Source organism: Podarcis tiliguerta (assembly GCF_965153285.1).
Source record: "Podarcis tiliguerta genome assembly, chromosome: 6".
In the NCBI taxonomy this organism is placed as follows: Eukaryota; Metazoa; Chordata; class Lepidosauria; order Squamata; family Lacertidae; genus Podarcis; species Podarcis tiliguerta.
In genome coordinates this window covers 53,725,250-53,743,707 of record NC_139539.1, presented here as the reverse complement: position 1 = coordinate 53,743,707, position 18,458 = coordinate 53,725,250, and the positions used below count along the sequence as shown (strand labels likewise).

Sequence of the window (18,458 nt, the reverse complement as noted above, 5' to 3'; positions counted from 1 at the left end):
AGATTAATTATGAATGAAAGTAAGAGATTCAAATGGTTCCTCTCTCACATGGGAAAGGATTTATACCACTGCTGAATAGTAAATGATAATTATTGACTGACTTCACTACTGAGGTCAAAATCTTGAATAATATAATCCTTTTTTTAATCAACTATGCAAGGAAGTGGATGCTGCCTTAATATTTCCTGAGAGACGTGATACAGCTAAATATTTCTGAGCCATATAAAAAGGTAGAAAGAATTGTAGAATTATCTAGGATACTTTGGGTTCATTCTTGCCTAATCAATTGTAATTTTGCAAGAATCACATGCCAAGGAGAGCAAAGTATGATTTATAGTTGTTTCTGTTTGACGATATGCAGGCAATTTGTTTGCTAGTGCACATGCTTTGTATTCAGAAGGTCTTAAATTCAATCCATGGAGAGTCACTACCAGTCAATGCAGACAGTACTGAGTTGGACGGATCAATGGTCTGATTCAGTGTTAGGCAGCTTTGTATGTCCCTATGTAATTATAATCCCATCTCCATCCATACCTCAGTTTCCCAACAACTTGAACATGTGATCTAAATGCAGTGCTTTCTTTGCATACTCTTTTGTTCTTTTCTTTATCCTCTCTGGTCTTATCCAGTCTGGTTTCCAACTTTTCTGAATAAAGCTGTTGTTTACTCAGGTTTCCAGCTATCATCTTCTGAATATGGAATAGTTCTTACTAAAAGAACTAACCCCTTTTTGTTTTGGCAAGCCTACTCAGGCATGTAATTTTAACATGTAATTTTATTATGTATAATCATTTTTAAATTGTATTTTGTATTTATTTCTATTTTGATATAATTATATGTCAACCTGCTTTTAATATTTGCTTTAATCTGTATCTAAAAAAATTGAAAATTTGTTTATTTTTATCTGTATTTTTAATGAATATTTTAAATTTGTTCTTTGTAAACCACTTGGAGGTTTTCTATCAAGTGAGCAATATAAAAATGTAATTTAAAAATAAATGAAATAGTAAACCGTCTGTGGTCTGCACCACTTCAGACAGCTGTAGGGGCTGCAATTGCACATACCAAATGTTCTTCATGCAAAAATAATAATGAAAACCTGACACACGAAGAGCTAGATTTCAGGGGAACGGTAAGTGCCATGTTCTTATAAAATAAGTACTTTTTAAAGTTGTCTCCATGCAGCACAGATAATCAGTTGTTGGAAACTGATTTACTAAAATAACAATCGTATCCAGCTGAATCATTGCATGCACAAAGTGACTTCTGCAAGTACAACAGAACTTCCCCTCCCTCTCCTCCTTTCACATGCCCCCCCAACTGCTCTGGGTTTCTTCCCAAACAGATATGGGGACAGTGCAGGGGGCATAGGGGGTGGGGAATAAAGGGGAGGAAATTCTGTGGGACTTTTGGAAATTGCTCCCCACACAGAACAATTCAGTTCAGGGATCCTCAAACTATGGTCCATGGGCCAAATCTGGCCCGCCAGGGTCCTGAACCCGGCCCGCTCGGCAATTGCAGAGCCCGCTGCTGTCTAATGGGTCTATGGCGCAAAGAAGTATGGCGTCCCATGCATGACTGCGACCTCTGCATCTGGTGTCCGTTGATACCATGAGTGGTTGGTTCATTGGTTGCGGGGGGGGGGGCAAGCGATGCATGTGCAAAAGGAGGGATGATGCGATCCTGCACACGCGCAGCAGGCGGGTTGGTGCTTTTGCGTTCTCATCTCTCTATGGTCCATGGCTGAGAGTTCCTTCAGCTGCTCTGCGTAAGGTGAGTGACTCAGGTGAGGCAGCCGCGGAGCGGGGGGGGGGAAGCTTGGCTGCCCCCCACTTTCTCTTTTCAGCCGTTATGCTCCAAGGCAGGACAGGGAAATGGCCGTTTTGGGGCCGGGGAGCCTCATTCTACTGCCCAGCAGAGCAGGTGGGAGGAGGCCCCGCCTCAGGATTGAGACTGGCAGCTGCTGAGGCATCTCTCCTCCAGCCTCCTTGGTCGGGGGTCAACCAGCAGTTGCAGGAAAAACCAGCAGTTGCATTCCCAAACAAAACAAATGTGGATTTACTAGAAATGTTGCAAAAGGAGTTTCAAATCAGATTTAAAGAGCTTCATCTCCATGAACAGGACATAGAGCTTTTCCGGAACCCATGTTCTGTTGATATTGAAATTGTTGATCCGATTTACCAAATGGAATTGGCCGAACTACAGAATTTTGACTCTCTGAAAGACGCATTCAAATCAAGCAGCCTCATTAATTTCTATGCATCTCTCAGCTCTTGAGACATAATCTCAATTCTTAATTTCAGGAACCATGCACTCAAAATTGCAACCATCTTTGGCAGCACCTATGTCTGTGAACAGACTTTTCCCCGAATGAAACATCTGAAATCTCCAACCACATCCAGACTAACTGGTGAACACTTGCATCGCTTGCTACGACTAGCAGTGACAAATATGGAACCGGTTGTTGACCATCTCATTAGCCAAAAGCAGGCATATACTTCCGATTGAAATACTTATAAGTTTATGTTGATTAAAATCGTTTTTCAATTTAAATATTGTATTGTTTTTCCTGTTTTTTTGTGTGCACCACAAATAAAATATGTGCAGTGTGCATAGGAATTCATTCATATTTTTTTCAAACTATAGTCCAGCCCCCAACAGTGTCTGAGGGACAGTGAACTGGCTCCTTTTTAAAGAGTTTGAGGACCCCTGATTTAGTTGGATACAACCCATTGTTTGTACAAGCTGGGCTGGCAAACAAATGTGTGAAGGGTTTTAGCCACTCCACTCCCCCCCTTGTTTTATGCCCTCCCCAATATTCACTCTGCATTCTATGCCAACTGAACATGCTCTCTGTTTTTAGGGGATGGGTACATTCTTCGGGTTTTTCTCTGAAATTTTCTTTTACTTTTTGGTACTTCCAGAAACCTTGGGGTTCCCCCAAGCTTGTTGCTATCTTCGTCTTGTGGGTGGTGCCATTTTAGGTACAGAGGGACCAGTACTCAGAGAACTTAGCTTTCTGTTAGTGAAGTATACACGATGAATCCACTTACTTCACATTGCCCACTCTCCATTAAGAACAACTTTTTGACATAATATTATTTAATTTAACTGCTTTCAGTGGGCAGTAGTTCTCTGATCCCAGTCGCCAGAAATATTGTTAATAGCTGCTTCTACTGATATGTTTTTGGTCTGTGGTCAGAGAGCTTCACTTTTTTGGTAGTAGTGGGAGACCTAAAGCATTCTGAAATGATACCAAAAATCATTTGCTGAGCGATAAGAATTTTTCCTATCTATAGCCTGCCCATATAGAAAATTCTGTAATTGTACTAGACATACTTTGGAAACTTTCCCAGAGGAATAATAGATAAGTTAACAGAGCACTTTTTAATTCTGCAAAGTGCACTCTTCCTTATAATTTACTTAATATAAAAATTTAATGTACTTCAGTTTACTGAACAAATTGCATTTAAAGTATTTTAGAGTTAGCAAGGGAGTTCTGCTTTGGTGCCCAGTTGGACTTTATGATTTGATTATCCAGATAACAACAAGCAGTAACAGAGTTCTCTCAATAAGTGGGTATGGAGATTGTCTCTCAGTGATGTTACTACTAAAGCAGAATTAGAATCCATAAAAGCAGGAAGAAAATTGTGCATGTCATGTGTGATTTCACACACTTTGGCTTAGATTCCTAAGGGCAATGCCATATGAACAAAGTCTTTTAGAGATATTCCCTTTGTTACCTCCTTCCTCATCCTGGGACCAGATTTGAGGGAGGGGTTTCAACAGTAGTATAGTTTCATGTAGAGTGTGATATTCCAGTTCAGTCCCTGGCATCTCCATCTAAAATGCTCCCAGGTACCATAGCAGGCTAGGGGAGACCTCAGCCAGAGATTTTGAAACACCACTAACAATCAGTTAATGTATAGGCTAAATAGATCAATGGGTGGAATTGGTATTAGACAGTTTCAAATATTTAAATAAATGGGTCATTGTTTAGGCACTTTGACAATGTTTAAGAAGGGGAAAGTACTGTAGATTGTTGCATTATGAATGGATAAACCAGTTTTTTCCACAGGTAATAACTATATTACTTAATACTTCATTCAGTGAGTACACTAGTATAATGTTGAATTTACTCCAGGGCAGTGTTTCCCAACATGTGGGCCATTTTCCAATGCAGGTTGTGAAGCCTGTCTAAATGGCTCACAGGCTTTAGAAGTAAACCCCAAATAATTATTGGTTACAATCCTTAACTGGTATGATAAAAACCAACTTTGTTTTGTTGGCATACTCTAAAGCTGTATTGACACTTGTAACTGATCATCAAAAAGTCTGAATTTTAACATTTGCAAACTGCTCTCTGGAGGCTGGCAGCAGAGCTGGTGACAGTTCACCGCAAGTTGCTTACCATCAGAACTGAGCTGTAATAGTAATTCAGAACAACACCCTGTACAAGCACCTTGTGGTGAACCATCACTGGATCTGCCAACTAGTCAATAGTTAAGCCAAGGGTGATAGAAGTTTGCTTAGTTGAAATAAGGAATAATATGTCAACATTACATATCAATAATTATGTGAGACTATCTCTGACAACCATCAAATCCTGCATTGACTTCCCTATTGGCAAAATACAAGTTCAGGCACCCCACTGATACTTGCTAAAATGACTTTATCATGAATTAAACTATAAAAGATAGCCACAGTTAATTATATCTAACACTGCTCATTTAAGCATTTGTTTTTAGAATACATTGTTATAGCTTATGAAGCAATATCCTGTAATCATATGGTTGGTGTACTTACATTCCCATAAACAAAACTGTGAATAACTTTGTAAGTACTATAAATATTTCAACAAATTCCACATGAATAGGGATGTTAAGTATTTTTTTGTTTGGATCCCTCATGTAATGGCTGTGAAATAGGCAAACACGTAGTTAAAAATTAAATGCAATGTCTACCAGAGACCCACGTTCCAAAATTCATGTGTCAATAAAGTGATGAATCATCATACCAAGTACATCTGGACTTGTGGGTCACCATAAAAAAAGTTGGGAACTATTGCTGTACAGAATGCCTTTGACAAAATAATTATTGGTGCTTGTGGCATTTGTCAAGTGTAAAAGGCCTCTACAAAGTACATGTGTGTCTTCGTTGACACTCAAATAACAGCAGTTCCATGTACAGACAGTTGTTTCAATGCCTGTCACTTCCACTCCTAGTCACATAGCCTCCATCCTACATCAGACCTGTTCCTAATGCACATGCCCAACCTGGTGGTTTAAGCATAACTGTAGGCCAAGAGCCCAACTTTGTATCCTCTTTCTTTTCCCCATATTCTGTTCCCTTCCTTTCACTTGTCATTCATTCTCTGACATCATTGATGTATAGAAATAGGCATTTGCACTTACCTCATTAACTGTAATAGATGGCCAAGGGATCTTTAGGCTGTTAAAACTTTAGAAAAGTCCTGTGCACGTTTGCAGCACACGGTTCTCTCCTGCAAATTCCCAGCTTGGCAGCATTTCCAGGAATGTGCATGACATCACATGTTACTGTCTGGTCCCATAGGCATGTCAGGAAGTTCTGCCACACTGGAGAGCCTCAGGCCACTTGAGCACTCATGGGGTTTTTCTAAAGTTTCAAGAGCCATAAAGACCTCTCAGTCACTTCATACACTTAATAGGCTAATTACGGTAACTCATATTAAATAAGTTAATTAATCTACAGTTAATAAGGCAAGCACCAACCTACCCTCTTCAAGGACATCTTCAATATCCCCCCATCCCAGTCTTGATCCAAAGGAAATTGATTGCTTAGCAAGATGTAAATCAGTAGGCCTAGAGTTTTGGAACAGGGCTTATTCACAATTGCTATTTGTAGCGCTTCAGCTTTAAAGAGTGGGTTTTTGTGGGGAAAGCTCTGGGATGAAAAAAAAAGGTGCTCAGGGAGGAAACTTTAAAGCACAGCCCTGTGCCTGGAACCTGAAGGGCAAAAGCTAAGTGTGGATAAGCCCTAAGGCAAAGAGAGGTTATGGTCCTTGTCCAAGGTGCTGAATGCTTGTTCAGGACTGTAGTTAGCAGTCCTGCAGCTGAGGCAGAAGATAAAATTTGTCAGCTGAGTCTTGCAGCAATTTGCACAGCTATACAGTCTAGTTTGGGTAGTCAGGATGGAAGACCCACCCCTGAGTGTTGCAACTGGCCATTTTCTAATAGTTCTTGACTGTTTTCTAGGCTCTGGCAACTGGTTTGAGGGACACTCATCAATGTTTTTTTTTTATCCTCCAAGACAAGGAGTCTATGACCGAGTCATAGAATCATTGAGTTGGAAGGTGTCCTGAGGATCATCTACATATTATTAATATTAATATTAATATTTCATATTCCACCCTTTCTACCAAAGGAGTTCAGTGACATAGATTTTTTCCTCAGACTTCAAGAGACAAGATGCAGGCTTTTTTTTTAGTCAGTGGATCCACATGGGAAGGACAGCAGAGTGGATTCATCTTCTCAGGGCTGCCATCATAGGATTCTGTAGCTGAAGAATTCCTGTTTGGGGACCACAACCACCCCTTTCAAATGGGTGGAAAACATTAGTTGAAAGATTTGGCTGTGCACTAGTTTTGTGAGTGTTCCTATTATCGGGCCCCAAACACGGTGCATAGGGGCTGTCATCTCCTAAACACCCCATCTGCCATGACAGTTATGGGGATAACTTAAAACTGCTAAATGTCTGTTCCATAAGTGGTAGTTATCTTGGCATGGCTCCATAGACTAATAGGTTTTGCTTTCAGAGTGGGATGTGGTTTGTCCTAGTTTTCAGCAAGCCTAAATGGTCTCTGTCTACATAGGTATGCAATCTTGATGTGAAATGTGTGCTCCAGAATCAAATTTAGATGTTATAACTCTTTTTTGTATGTATGGGTTCTTAGTGATTATGAAAATTCATGATTCAAATTAGATGCATTTATTATTTTTCAGTACATTTTGTGCTGATTGAGCAGTGTGCACTTGAATTCCAGAGGGCAAGTATAGCAGCCTTTACCAAATAAATAGCTGCACCAGGTTTAGAAATGGTTTTAGCTGTCCTCCAATGAGCAGCAGGATGGATAGCACTGAAGTGGGGCAAATTGCTTAAAATTCTTAAAAGTGACATTTTTGTCTCCGTTCTGTTCATAAAAGTTCAGGGTAGTGTGATGCAATTTTGCTGATATGGTAAAAGTTTGACAACCTGCTGGTTTCATAGAATGCATCATTAATATACATTAAATTCTTCTGAAATGCATTTTAAACACTTTCTCTCTTTTCTATACAGCTGCTTACTAACTGCAATGCATCCTTCTTTGCCCTCCTCCTTCCTTCCCCAGCCAATATTTTTCTCACTTATCTCCATTGGGAAATTAATATTTCTCAACTTCTGTACATTGAAGACAGCGCTCTGAAAAAAGACTTTCAGATGTTTAGAAATGTCACCCATTGCAAGAGCCTTTTGAATTAATATCTACGCAAAAGGTGGTGGAGTGAAGGGTGAACAGATTGGAGAGATCACAGCCCAGTAAATTCTAAAAACCTGTTCTCCCTTTGTTTTAATGGAAATTTCAAAGACTGGATAGCAGATCAACTGTGAGATAAATGTGAGGTGTGAGCTAGCTCAGTCTCTCTCCCACCCCATCCGTGCTTTTCTGCACATCTTCTGTACGTTATTTAGGTACCATTGCAGAGAAGCCTCTTATCAAATTTATGCTTACAGTTGAAAATGACACACCTGCCCAGTATCTATGGTAACAAAGGTTCTCTTCAGTCTCAGCTTTCTTATTCCTCTTTCATTAAAAAAAAACTAAACTCCAGAAATAGTAGCATTTAATAGCAGTTTTAAATCTGTTTTCATTTTTTAAAAAAAGTATTGCCATTTCTTAGTATCACTTCAAAAAGGATGGGATAATCTTTTCACTTAGAAGCATTTCAGTGCTGCTTAAAGAAGTTTGCATTTATCATCTAGATTGTTACAAAACAGAAATGTGCTCAGACATGCTCACCAATGCAAAACCTAGAGAATAAACCAAAATCTTTATAGGCCACCATCATAAAAAATCCATTAGAAATTGAACTTTTCTGCATAGTAGAAGCAACTTGAGTTGCTGCGAAATTTTGCCAACATCAAATTTGCAAGGTAAAATTGGAGATTTCTGCTTAGGCAAGGAATTTCAAGGAATGTAAAGGTTGTTTTTAAATACAGTGTGAACTTTTCTGGGGAATTCTGATAGACCCTGGTAGGTACAAGCTATCATTGCAATACCAGTTTCTGGGGAACAGTGCAGTTACATTTATGTTCCGCTTATGGTCTTCCAAAGAGCATCTGGTTGGCCACAGTGGGGAAAGAATGCTGGACCAGATGGGGCTTTGGTTTTGTCCAGCTGGGCTCTTCTTATGTGTCTCTCCTGCGAGTCAGGAAGTAATCCTAAAAACAGTTCCTTGGCAAAAACTGTAATTGTGTTGTTATTGTTCTTTTTTTTTTTTTGCAATACACTCTTTCAAGGATTTTTGTTATAAAGCTTAATATTCTTTAGTTCTGTAGTGATTTTTTACCAAAAACAAAAGCTTTTAAATGGTTTGATGTGTGTTCCAAAAGGAAAGCAGATATGAAATATTAGGGCAAAATAGAAACCTAAAGCATAACCTTATGATGATGGAGAGTGCTTCTGTCTTTGCTGTACATAGCTCCATTTCCATTAAATAACTGCAATTCTTGGTCTTCAGTAAACCCATTTCTTGGCACAGTCCTTGAGCGTAGAGTTAGAGCCAGGGGAAATAATGTCATATACTGATTTCCTCCTGATGATATAAGAGTCCTTGTAACTTTGCCTAGAATCTTTTTTTAAGGAGGGATGTAAATGGTCAGTTATCAATTTGCACCCCTGGGGTGTGGCATAATAGTTGTTCCAAGAAGTTATTTATTTATTTGTAAGTGCCTCAAAGTAACATACATTAAAACCAATCAAAACAAATTCAACCAGTAAAAGTCTCAAACGACATCTATACTGATAAAAGATGAGTCTTACTGATCTTGCCCAATATTATTCCTCTCAACCTGTTACTTGAAGGGGGTTAAAATTTTGTCACTGTGACAAAATGGTCTTTAGGCCAGATAAGGTCCTTGTCTACAACATGATTTTTTTTCTTACACAGTGATCAGGAAATAATTTTACCCTCATTCTTAGCTAGTTCTACTCATCCTCAAGAACACCGTTGGTATACCTTAGATATTTGTAGAGCACTTTGCTTTTATTTAGTTTGCAGGAAGTCTGGGGTCCATTTATTTGTTTGGATGCAAATGTATTGGAAACAAATTCTCTAAAACAGGGATGTCCAACAGGTCAATCTGGATTGACTGGTCGATCCCCGGGAGGTTGCAGTCAATAACTGTTGATCACGGGCTCATTTTCCTTTCCTTTTGCCTAAGAGCACCTGGCCCCGCCCCCTCTCCCCTGTCTGGATTTTCTCCTGATATCTGCAACGGAAGACAGAGTTTTTCACAGCGCTGATTTGGTGAGCGACTAATCCTGTTTCCCCTTAAAAGTCCCCCCCCCATTGAACCCCCCCCCCAACATAATGGGCATAAAATGGTCCATTCCCCCTCCTTAAAAAACTTTGACCTAGATTTTAATTCTGAAAGTAGCTTGCAGTCCCTTGGGAGTTGGCCGCCCCTGCTCTAAAACTACCATTTCTAGCTGGTTAAATGAGTAGATGTTTCAGATAGCATAGGCAACCAGCTGCCAGGAAGTTACAACCCATAATCGGAAAGCCATCCAGAAGTCTTGGAGAACAGAAATTCATGGTAAAGCAGTTTCCATCTTGGGAACAACTGCAGTAGTTTTTTCAAATTCTATCCTCATTTTCTGTTTTGTTTGAGCAAGAATAATGGTACCTTGTCCACATTAAACACAATGGGAGTGCTTGCCCATGACTTCATTGGAGACTAAAATGAAAGTTATATTATAAACCAGAGGAAGCTTTTGTGTGGTGTTGTAATGTGAACAGCTGTTTAGATTGAAGATAATTTAGGTCAACTGTTCTGTGGTGGGTTTTTGTTTGTTTGTTTCTTGGTAGTGCAACACTTTTCCCCCACTGCAGAAATTTGTCAGAGAAATATATAATCTGTAAGTAAATGTGTTATTTTGTTTGTTTGTCAAATTACACGTTATGCTTAGCTATAATATTTCTTAATGAAATTAACTTGAAGAAATACAATTAATTCTGTTTGGAAAATCCCCTAGGAAAAAGCTGTACACAGTTAACTATGATTTTTGATGAAGGTGACATCCTTATCAAATTCTGTTATTGCATACTATATTAAATGTCTGCAGCTTTATAGGTACCGTAGGTGTTTCAAATATTTTAATTATCACCCTTAAAGTGAAGAATAGTACAAACCTACAGTTCCATAAATATGGAGCTTGTTCTGATGTATTCGTTTTGATATTGTTCTTTACTTAATAATCATAATAGCACATTTGTGATCAAAAGAAAGTTAAAGCTCCTGGTGTTACTTTATTTTTTAATTGTTGGCTCACATTCTTCTAAGACCCGTGTTGCTTTGGTCCTTTGTTTATCTTGTGCATCCCTATTTTTCCATCCTAGGCACTAAAAGGCTATTTATATAAATCTGAGCATGCTTTCAGAGCTAAAAGCAATTTTGAACTTAAAATAATTTATCGCTTTGACACTGGCCTGGTTCACATGTAACATAAAGCTGAAATATGTCTTGGGGCAAATGAGCAACTTGTGTGCATTCCTGGAGTGAAGATCATGACCACAGTGCTTCTTTCCTAATCCTGCTCCTGCTATGTTATCCTGGACTAAGTGAAAGTTTGGCTTCGCATGGCATATGAACCGAGGTTCATGGTTTCTCTCACTCTGGACGAGGTTTGTTCTTGGCTTAATGTGTGTGGTTTAGTGAAGGGAGACAAATCACAAGAAAAAAACTGAACCATTGTAGAACTGTGCTCCAAGCCCCATGGAAGTAAAACAAGGAACTGTAGCTACCTTGGAGGTTGTATCAACAGAATAGGGAGTGCGGGACATAAAGATTTTGATAACTAAATAATACTACTTCAAGGAAGTATGAGGAAACAGGAAAAGGCACTTCTGTTGAGGAGCAGAGGATCTATGGTTGTTTCTCAGTAGCCATCTCAGTTCAAGAAAAATGTAAATGGCAAACCTTCACATATGAAAACAACAACTGCATGATAATGACGTTATAAAATGAGCATGAACAATATGCTAATAAGGATGGTATGAGCAATGATATTGGAGGTGTAAAAGTTATTTAACTACATAAAAATTCACATCGGCACTTAAATGACTGAAAGTGCACATGCTTCAACAATGTACAAAAATACACAACCCTGTTTTTCTTCTTCTTTCCTTTGCTTTGCCAGCAGACCTTCTTTCACCATGGGAAGAGAGGAGGAGACTGGGCAGCACAGACAGAAGGCACACCACCAAATTGATACTCTGGAGGAGCTAAGCAAAGGATCTGGCTGTTAGGATGGGCTAAGTGGAATGGACATTTGTTTCTAAAGAAAGAATGTCAAAAGATAATTCCTTATTTTTGCTAAAGGGAAGCACTACTTTTGTTGGCCAACTTTTGGCTGAAATGATAAGCATTTTACAGATGTTTACTTTCTGTTTTTTGTTTTCATTGTCAAAAATAAAGGTATCTCCTGTTGATATTCTTCATTTTCTCATGTGGTTATTTTTAAAACTAACATACAATAAAAAAATAGACAAACAAGGTCTATTTGTGGAAATCTTCATGGGACACGGCTTCTTCAATGTCTTTTCCCTCATGATTCTGTTCATGCTATTCTACACCTGAGACCTCTTCCAAACCCTACTCTTCCTCCTGCATTACAGGTGAGAAAAGAGACTGGGCATTTTATTTTTATTTATTTATCTATTAAATTTCTATAACACCCTTCATCCGAGGATCACAGGGCAGCTTGCAATATAAAACCACAAAATTTTATAACATAGTAACAAACAAGCAAAATAATGCCCTCACCACCAGTTTAAAAGGCCATATGTTGCTTAATTAGCCAGAGGCTTAGGAGAAGAGAAATGTTTTTGCCTGGCACCTAAAGATTTGCAATGAAGGTGACAGGCTTGCCTCAGGGTCATGTCATGCTACTGTTTCTTGTAAAAGCAAGCATCTCAACATTTGAAGGCAACAGACAAGTTTTCCTGATACCAACAACAAACCCAGCTTCCAAACAGCCTCTCTGAAGAAAGTCTTGCTGGTAGGCAAGACAAATGGTAAATTTATAAAGACGTTGAGCTGGCTTATTATCATTATTTTAAAACTTTTAAACTCCAGCATATCCAGATATTCTACAGCTCCATTTCAAGTACCTTACCATTGAATAGACCTTTCACTTTTCCCTCCAAACCAGAGTGTAAAAGGTCAGAGACTTCAAACTGTGTCACCCCACTCCACTCTTTTCAGGCTTCCTGGGACTTCTTTTTTCATTTTCATAACTGCATTTTCAAGATTTCTTGTCAAGAGAGATAATATACATAGTCCTTTATCCTTCTTGCTTTTCCTACAATGTCTCCAGGTGAGCAGACATCAAGGATGGTCTCTGAAGGATAAGGGATGGGTCAAGAAATGCAGCTGTGCAGTAGCTCAGACTCAGTCTGATTTATTGAAGGTGTTTTTGTTGAGGGTGTATGTAAGCAGTTTATTAAGGCCCACATCTTTGTTGACCACCTCAAGCCTTGCAGCACTCTTACCTTGTGCCCACTCACTGTCAGGAGCAAAGTAATTTCCCCCACTGCTGTGCCGTCTCAAATAACATAGCTGGCTGATCAGCACACATGCTCTAATTATGGCTTGGGTCTTAATCTATGCTACATGAAGGAAATTTATGGAAGGAAAGTTTTGTATCCTTTTCTAGATCCAGCAAAACCCCTATTCCCAGAAAGCTGCTCTGAAAAGTTGGTTAGGTCTTCCTCAACAATGTTGGATGGGGTGTAGGAAGCTGTTGGGGGATAGATAGAGTTATCCAAAATTGGACTTGGGTCCTAATGATAATTAAACTCTCAGGCAGCCTCTTACACCTCATTTCAGAACTACCCTTTGACTTCCTGGGGCGGCCTTTTAAGGGGTCACAGGGAGCTACAGGGAAACAAGAGATTGAAAACTTTCCTTCCTTCCTTGAACTTGCTTAAGTTACCTTATCCATTCCTGTACCTGCTTTTTTTCTTGCATTATTTGTTACTTGCTAGATGCTGGCTGTGTAGCCTCCCAATCATATAAAATTATCATTCCAATGGGTAGTTTTGTCTTGTAGTATTTCAGAGTAAGGCAAGTTCATGCTGTTCTGCAAGTGCTTTGGGTCTTATGGTGCTTTTGCAGACCATCTGAACTGGGCACAGAGGTTACTTGCTGTTGTGATACTGTGCCTAGTTCTGCACCAGCTGTCCTAAGGAAGGGGTTTGCTGCTGGGTTTATGCGGTACAAGACGTGGCATCTGTTGAAGACCTAGATCCTGAAGTGTATTGTCACTTGGCTATAACGTAACCCAACTATTGTCAGCCATTTTCAAATTATCAAATGACTTCCAGCGTGTCCTGCTATGTTAGTCCTTGGAAAAGTTGACAGGGAGAAGACTGCTTCCTCACCTACAATCCTTGAGCCATGATCTGAGTCCATGTTTATGACCACTGACTAAATTCACTATTTGTGGGCTGGTCTACATGTAAGCTGTGATCTGCACCTCATTGGTCTTCAATCGGGTCTTCAAGCCACCACAAAGGACAGTTTAGCGCAGTTTTCCTGGAAAGGTAACAATGGGGAAATACCTTCAAGGAAGATAGTGATAAACCAATGAAAGTCAGAAACCTTCTCCTTCAATATACAAGCATGGGGGAATATCCACTGCATTGGAAGCATAGTGCATTGAGAATCTTCACTTTCCTGTCAAGTGGTTGCCACTCTCATGGCTGTTTCCAGTCTACCAATTTCTCCTGGTTATTGATATGTGGCTTTTTTCTCCTTCATCAGCTGAACATAGCCCTCAGGCATTGACCAGCAAATATAAAGGCATCAAAACCACCAACCAACAGATAACAGCAAATATAAAGAAGGAACTATAACACAACTGCAAGAAAGAAATATGCCAAAGGAGCATTAAAATACATCATAATTTATCAGTGGCTGTTAAATCAGCTGGACAAAACTACTCAAGTTACACCTTCAAAGGTTAATCGAAAGACAGTATTTTAGTATTTTAAAAGTAAACACTTTGAACTTTAAACTAATCGAAGTTTTCAACAGACTTCAAAGGCAGCCTCATCAACTCCAGCCTGGAGGTTGCCAAGACCTGAATGCCAGTGACCAATTTGACCTTCTCCAGGAGCAGCCACAGACTCACCAGTATATGTTGCTGAAAGGCATTCCTTGTGATAGATGCCAGCCAGGTTTCAGGAACAGAGTTTAGGTCTAGGAGCAGCTCAAGAGTGTATATGGGAATACAACCTTCTACTGAACCTTCACCTTCTCCTGTGTTAACTGGAAGAACTGTCGTCAACATCTCCATTTTGTCTGGATCGAACCTTACTCATTCAGCTCCTCCCTGATTCCAAACTCTTGCAATTTCAAAATTGCAGTATGTATAAAACTGAGAAGTTCTGAACAGAACTCCACAAGCTCCTTGATTCCCCATAGCTGCACTAAAATAGAGCATGGTCTGTTGTAAATAGGATTTAATAAACCAAGGAGATGTCAACAATTCAAAATTAGACTGTCTAAACTTCTTCTGAGGGCAAGATGTTGGTGATCATAATGCACAGCCTTAGAACATAAGCAGTATCATTGCAAAGAAAGGATTTTCTCTAGTTCCCTGTAAATGTTTTGCTACCCACTGTATACATATGACCTTCTCTATCCAGATATGCTCGCTTAAAACCTATTTAACTGAGTGCATGATTGCAAACCTTAGGTTATACTGTCATGAACTCAAAATTATATGCCTCTGCTAGGTTTTAATAATAGCTGTTATGTGAATCTCAACTAATATTGTGTGTGTAAATGTATTGTTTCGTCTTTCTTCAGCTCTCCTTCATTCACCATACGTTTTTTCAGGCAGACTTGCACAGATAAGATCACTTTCATTCTCCCTTTCTAAGCATTCTTAAAACAGTACGATTGTTGTCATAGTGATACTGTAATATCATGAGAATGGGGATGAGTATTGTAGGAGGAGGAAGAAAGGAAGTGACTGACTTGTATTTAAATGCATACACAAACAGGATTACTGACAATTTCTAAATAAAGTAAGATAACTTATGAACACATTAATGGTAAATTAATGTTTGATTAAATGTGGTTTTAATTTTTTCTCTTGTGAGAAAATTATTCTCTAGATAAAATGACATAAATCCTTATCTCTATGTGAAGACAGTGCAGAAATTTCCAATTAGAAGCACGCATGAGCTGCAGACAAAGTCAGAAGCTTCTATAATGCCTTGTTAAATCTTTTCCACTGTAGTTATAGGTGTAATATCAATAGAGATAACATTTACAGGGTTAAAAGGTAAAGCAGGAAGCAGCTGGTTTATGTTTGGTAAATGCAGCCACAACAGTTGGGATCTATAGAGACATGCAATTCCTGCCCACGAGCCAGAACTTCCTCATTTTTGACTGCATCAGAGACAGTTGAATGTCACCTCTGAAACCTTATTGTTATCTTGCAAAGTTCCTTGAGCAATCTTTTGGATCCCCACCCTAAAAAAAGAAAGAAAGGTCATTTAATTTTCATTCTAGAACATCAGCTGTTAATTCAAAATTAGGTACAAAATATTTCAGGGGCTATACATGTAGGGGTTTCATAGCCAAGTACAGTGGTACCTCGGGTTAAGAACTTAATTTGTTTTGAAGGTCCGTTCTTAACCTGTTACTGTTCTTAACCCGAGGTATCACTTTAGCTAATGGGGCCTCCTGCTGCTGCTGTACCGCCAGAGCACGATTTCTGTTCTCATCCTGAAGCAAAGTTCTTATCCCGAGGTACTATTTCTGGGTTGGCGGAGTCTGTAACCTCAGGTACCACTGTATTGGATTGTATAAGTGGGGAAGAAGCTAGGTGACCTATATACACTTGTTTATTTGTTGCATTTGTTCATGGCTTTCTTTACAAAAATGCGAGGATGCTCAGCACCTGCTTGCTCCTGGAATGCCTGATTCCAGAACTTTCCACTGTCCCCTTCATTGGGGAACACACTGGCCGCACTTCCACTCACCTGCATATTGGGTACATGGAAGCAGAGCTATGTGTTATGAGAGTGACTCTGGCATCTCAGAGGCCAGTGGAGGGAAACCTCCACCCAATGCTGCAGTACCCCCAAACAACCTAGCACAAAGTGGGGTGGATTGTTCTGTAAACCATTGAGATGATTGGTCTATATTTTTCTGTTGATAAATCTAATCTTGGATAAACCAGCAAATTTACCAAAGTACTTACATATCTGTTACATGCAGATGTTTACTGTTTTCATTTTTTTGTCCATTAAAAATATATACTGCATTGTTGATGAACAAAGGTTTGAAAATGAACAAATAAGTACCGTATATTGCATCACAGATACTATTCATTCTTTTGAAAGTAGCATAGGATATGGAAAGATGAGACAAGGAACATAATGGAATTGGCTTCTGCAGGGGGTGTTCTACGATGCAATAGCTATGAATTTTTATTATAAACATTAATACATTTTTACCAGTTTTCATGTCTTAAGCCACCAAGGGGCAGCATGGTGCAGTGAATACTGTGTTTGGATTGGGTGTGAGAAATTTAGGTTCAAATACCTGATCAGAATATAGATGAGCATATTACTATGGTCACAATCCAGAGTTGCATTACTGGTTTTACATGCCCACTGAAGTTTGGGGCTTGTGTTTCTCAGAAGCTAAATAGCAAACTGTGTTTTTAAAATTTGAGATAAGAATTGCAAATTATTTTGCATTTTTAATATATTGTTGGGAGCTGCTCTGAGTGGCTGGGACAACCCAGTTAGATGGGAGGCATATACATAATCCATTATTATTATTATTATTATTAGTAGTAGTAGTAGTAGCAGTAGAAATGGCATGTCTTGAAAATATTATCTGTTGCACACCCCCATAGTACTGAGGCAGTGTAACTGCTGAACTTTTACCTAAGTAGAGCCAGTGTGGTGTACTGGTTAAGAGCGGTAGTCTCGTAATCTGGGGAACCGGGTTCGCGTCTCCGCTCCTCCACATGCAGCTGCTGGGTGACCTTGGGCCAGTCACACTTCTTTGAAGTCTCTCAGCCCACTCACCTCACAGAGTGTTTGTTGTGGGGGAGGAAGGGAAAGGAGATTGTTAGCCGCTTTGGGACTCCTTCGGGATATCAAATCCAAACTCCTCCTCTTCTTCTTCAAGTAAGCATAGTTTGTTGTATAACAGTACATTCTACTCTGATTGGCAACAGCTTTCCAAAGTCTCAGACAACATTCTGTTCTAGCCCTACTATCTGAGGTTTTTTTTAATCAAGTTTGAACTTGGGATCTTCTCCATGTGACATATACGCTCCATCACTGAGCTGTAAACCTTCCTTCTTCTTCAGCTTCTTTAGTCCTTTTAACTGCATCAACGTAAGTATAGTGTCCAGATCAAGGAAAATAAAATAGTATCATTCTATTTTGCCTTGGTCAGACTATTTTGCCTTGGTCAGGTTTGAGCAGGACTTCCCTGAATTACATTCTCATTGGATCCCAGAATGTCCCTTTTTTTGTCCAGTGCTCTGGCGTGAGTTAGCTGGTTCACACCAGAGTACAAGACCAAAAGACACACATTTTTTTGGTCTTGCACACCTACAAGAGCTCAGGACACTCCCCCCCCCCTCCAAAGAGTGTCCTGATATTGATAAATGGGATGATGGAGGATAAGCAATTCTGTGAGATCGGGGATTTAATCTGAGACCTCTATGCAGAGCATGCACTCTATCTACCACAGAGCTACAACCTTTCTGAAGCAGCTATGCTTAATTCCAGTCTACCATTCTGCATATGGGAATGCATATCGAAAATCTGTTGTAGCTCATGGACCTTGGGAAACACAGATAAAAAGGAAAACAGAGAACTGTAAAGGGCAGAAACAACAGAGCAACATGAGGCTTTGCAAGGGCCCTAATCCATTGTAGGCAGTTTGACACTGTGCTTCAGCGTGATGGGAGAGGAAGAAAATGCATCAAGTCACCCTGCTTTACCTCATTATACAGACCACACACTGAACTGCTGTACACCTTTATGTAGTTTGTTCTGGAACAACAGAGTAACTTTTTTTATTTTTTCATGACAAATACAGATGTGGTCTTTTATTCTGCCCTGTGTTACAAATGCTGTACAACTTAATTGGGCATTGGCAGAACGCTTGCT

The 18,458-nt window shown here is 39.4% G+C and overlaps 1 protein-coding gene and 2 long non-coding RNA genes across 4 annotated transcripts in view; 2 read left to right on the top strand and 1 right to left on the bottom strand.

Annotated features, from left to right (window-relative positions):
• BEND5 (BEN domain containing 5) overlaps nucleotides 1-18,458 on the top strand; it is a 706,924-nt gene that overhangs the window by 112,361 nt on the left and 576,105 nt on the right. The window lies entirely within an intron of this gene.
• LOC310680853 lies at nucleotides 7,840-11,737 on the top strand. Its single transcript, XR_014512984.1, has 2 exons — nucleotides 7,840-9,548; nucleotides 11,444-11,737. It is a non-coding gene; the product is annotated as an uncharacterized lncRNA (long non-coding RNA).
• The window catches only part of LOC310680860, a 60,187-nt gene continuing 57,427 nt past the window's right edge, over nucleotides 15,699-18,458 (bottom strand). Inside the window, exon 3 of the long non-coding RNA XR_014512997.1 lies at nucleotides 15,699-15,789. This is a non-coding gene — a long non-coding RNA (uncharacterized lncRNA). The remainder of the gene's footprint in view (nucleotides 15,790-18,458) is intronic.